The sequence below is a fragment of the Zea mays genome, chromosome 2 (assembly GCF_902167145.1).
Source record: "Zea mays cultivar B73 chromosome 2, Zm-B73-REFERENCE-NAM-5.0, whole genome shotgun sequence".
Taxonomy (NCBI): Eukaryota; Viridiplantae; Streptophyta; class Magnoliopsida; order Poales; family Poaceae; genus Zea; species Zea mays.
In genome coordinates, this window is record NC_050097.1 from 176,911,970 (window position 1) to 176,916,040 (window position 4,071).

A 4,071-nucleotide genomic window follows, 5' to 3' on the forward strand; every position below is an offset into this window, starting at 1 on the left:
ATCAATTTCTCCCAGGTACATTTCTCACAGACATCATTTAAATCATAATCCATCTAAGTATCATTGTCTTGATCGAGAGGTCATCTTCCTTTCATGGTTTCAAATGTATATATGCAAGGCCACATTTTAAATTAAAAGGAACTGACTTCTTTTCAATGTCCACTGTTTGCACACCTGGTGTGGTAGATTGTATGCCTTTTTTCCATCCATTCATTAGTAGCCTGTTGTTTAGGCTAGCGAGGGGGTTCGGAAGAAGGAAGGGAGAGGCGCTTGGTTGACCCGGACCGGACGACAGGACACCGCCGGGGGTTCGCTGCAACGCAGCGACGGCTTCTGCAGATGCTTAGGCCAATGTAAGCTTTCAAGCGAATTTGTCGCTGCAACTGTTATTTAGTATCCTGCGATATGTTAGTGAATTTGTCGCTTAAACATAAAATGAACTGACTTCTTTTAAATGCTTCCCCTAATATAACTTTTATATATGACATATGTTAAGTAATGCAATGCCGAACTTGTGTGTATTGGGGGTTTTTATTGGGGTATATAAAGTTTATATGCAATCTTCCGGTATGTATCGGTTGATTGTAGCATTCATGTTTTTTTTTAAAACAGCAGAATTTTGTGTCCCTGCTTCCCCCTTCCCTATCCTCACTCTCCCCTACACTCCACACAACATCATCCATGACATGTCTGTAGACTGGCTATTGGTCAGACAATCCTTGATCCAACAATATTGCTTTGATCATTATCATTTGATGCCACACGTCTTGGTGCAAGAACTTTTCTCTCAATAGTTTCACAACTGAATCCATGCTTTTGACAAGAGCTACAACTCTCCTCCTGAATGTTTGGCAAGCTTGCTGTCTGAGAAAATAAAGGATTAAGAAAATGTCAAGTACCCGTGCTCATGATCATCCTGGCATTTTGCTCTCAACATCAGTGGAAGGCTCAAAACTAGAACTTGGAGCAGTGGCTAACGGATCTTCAGACATAGCTGCTGGCAATTCATCTGCCTGGCTGCTATCGTTCTCCTCCACTACGGCTCCAGCCTGGTGCAATACCCCCTGAGCCTTGAGATGTCTTGCCCTCTTGTAATTACCTTTAGTTAAAAGACGCTCAGGTTTGGGACGCTCTCCGCGTTCGACGCGTCTTCAACCGATCGTGTGTTGATGCTTGCCCTACGCTCGGGCTCGAAATTTCCATTCGCCGCGCGTTGAGCTTGAGCTTCGTCACGTCCGCCTCTCCCTTTTCCGTGTGGCAAAGTCGCCCGCCCCTCGCACTCCCCAGTCCCCAGTCGTCCTCCACCCCCACCGCGCCTCCCCTCCCTAGATCCCCCCACCCATGACGTCCTCTGGCTCACCCTTCTCCTCCTCCTCCTCCGCGTCTCGCATGCCGGACAGGTGGGAGCCGCCGTCGTCGCAGATGTCAAAGGACGGGCCCGACTCCGACTCTCCGCCGTCATCACAGATGTCGAAGGACGGCCACGGCTCTGACCCGACTCTGCCATCGTAGATGTCGTGGTACGACTCTTGCAGCGGGGACAGGTGCGATCTAGATCTGAGGGGCGGTAGCGGCAGGGGCGGGAGGTGAGCGTTGCTGGACCAGGTGTTGGGGATCGTGTCGCAGAGGAGGACTTGGACTCGTCATCGTTGCAGATGGGAGCCAGATCTCCAGTGACTCCGTGAGCTGCCTGCTCTGCTTCACAGCACACACCCAGCACAACACTAGCTCAGCTCGACAAGGTAGCAGTCATTGCTCGCCATGCAATGTCATTGCCGCTGCTCCCCTCCTCCTGCTCACCGCCGCCGTAGCGGGGCTTCTGTTGGAGCTGTCAGTTTCTTGTTCTGTGTTACAACTGTGTCATTCAAATGCAATGGTAATTTAGAAGTAATTCTTTCACTCCACATTTGAGCATAAAGTAATGGAATAGATGGTATAACCTTGCAGGTGGTTGCATCCATGGACTGGCCACAAGTCACAACATATAAAGCTCTGGTCTCGGCACAAGCACACTTGGAAGAGATTATACAAAATCTCGGCAGAATGATAAGGTAATTTATATCCTCTGTGTTCACGAAAGCTGTGAATGAAACTAAGGTGCCACGTAATTATGCTCTGCAGGGAGTTGCTGATTTCGTTCTACAAGAGGACTGGCAAAAAGCCCAAAAGGATTATATTTTACAGGTATGTGCTTGACTTAACTATCTAGATAACTCTTGGATGAAGCCTTCATTTCGTGACTTCCTTTGCTTTTGTTTTGTTTATTTAGGGATGGAATAAGTGAAGGACAATTCAACCATGTTTTGATCCCTGAAATGGACACGATAAGGAAGGCTTGTGCCTCTCTGGAAGATGGGTATCTACCCCCAGTGACATTTGTCGTAATACAGAAAAGGCACCACACAAGGCTCTTCCCTGGAGTTCATGGAAGGAGAGATGTTACTGACAGAAGTGGGAACATTCTTCCTGGTTAGTACCGTGATGTTCATCCTTGTTTAATGACAACCTTAGCATTAACATTTGCTTGTCACTGAGATTGGACCCTGGTTGGTTTAATGACAACCGCCACATTAGCCATATTGTATCTTTGGGAGATCTCCACTTCTAACACAAGCATGATACTATTTTGAACACATACATGCATGTTGGCTGTAATTTGTGACTCTTTTCTTCTTGTTAAAATACACAGGAACTGTGGTTGATACCGAGATTTGTCATCCGCGGGAGTTTGATTTCTACGTTTGTAGCCATGCTGGAATTTAGGTATGTTTTAGCAGGTACTTGATAGTGTGTTATATTCGTCCCTCTGAATGTAGATTCGTTTCTCCAGGGAACCAGCAGGCCAATACACTATCATGTCCTCTACGATGAAAACCGTTTCTCGGCTGATGGGCTGCAGATACTTACAAACAGCCTGTGCTACACGTAAGCTTAGCTTGATCCTGATCCCCAATATATATTTGCTGCCATCTGAACTCAAGTTTTTTTGTTGTTTTGCAAATGCAGATACGCACGATGCACGCGCGCTGTCTTAGTTGGTAAGTCTATATGCCAGTTTCACCAAGTTCTTTGTGTGATTAGTCAAGTGTATTGTTGCTTCATTTCTTATTGGTTACAGTGATCCTGGCTTTCAGTCTGTGATGCATTGTAGCAGTTCCCCATAATAGAATAGACCATGTCTTTTTTCTGTTTAGGCTGATGCTTCTATTTGTGTGACTGAAAGTGCCATAGCTTTTTTTCTGAAATGTTTCTTGTTTGTTTGACCTATACCTTTTCTGTCTAGATTTTTGCTTACTTTTTAGTCTTCATGTACCACCTGTCTGAGATTGATGAACTGAGACAAAAACCATTCAAAAGAAATGGCCCAGACTTTGATGCTAAATAAATAAAGTTGAATCCCATTTCAACTCCTATATCTCTTCATTCTTAAATACCATGAACAAATTTTCTCTTCGAATACCATAAACTTACTTCACTATTCTAAATTCCTGGTGCTTGTGCTACCAGTTTTTCATTTACAGTGATCATGATTTCAGTTTGTGATGCATAGTAGCAGTTCCCCATAATAGAATAGACCATGTTTTTTTCTGTACCTACATTTTCCCTTCTTGTACTTCTTACTCTTCCAGTGATTTAGCTACAAGCAGGCAGCTGCTAGGGCCAATGATTCGACTAGGATAAGATGATTGTTGAGGACCAGCCGTACAAATGCAAAATGGAAACAATACATGCATGTATCAAACTTACCAAAAGTTGAGACACCTCGTATCCTTTCATCCCCATTTTTTTGCATACCCGGTTATTGATTTGTTGTCCATTGCAGTTGCAGAACAAAGCCTCAGCCTATTTTGCTGCTACCAACCCTCCCCCCTAAACTTGTTTAAAAAGCAACCCATTCCAGTACATAGTTGCTGCGTACAGTTTATTATCAGTGCTTGTATTCCAGTACATAACAGCTCATTCCAGTATATAGCGGCTCATTCCAGTATAGGGAATAATAATGATAATAGTTGTATATCGTTGGCAGTTTCTTTTTATATCTTCTCTGTCACATTTCCTACCACGTTAAAC

At 44.3% G+C, this 4,071-nt stretch overlaps 1 pseudogene; it reads left to right on the plus strand.

The window, feature by feature from the left end:
- The first annotated feature begins 1,512 nt into the window (after positions 1 to 1,512).
- On the plus strand, positions 1,513 to 3,141 carry LOC109944337 (protein argonaute MEL1-like; annotated as a pseudogene).
- The last annotated feature ends 930 nt before the right edge of the window (positions 3,142 to 4,071 follow it).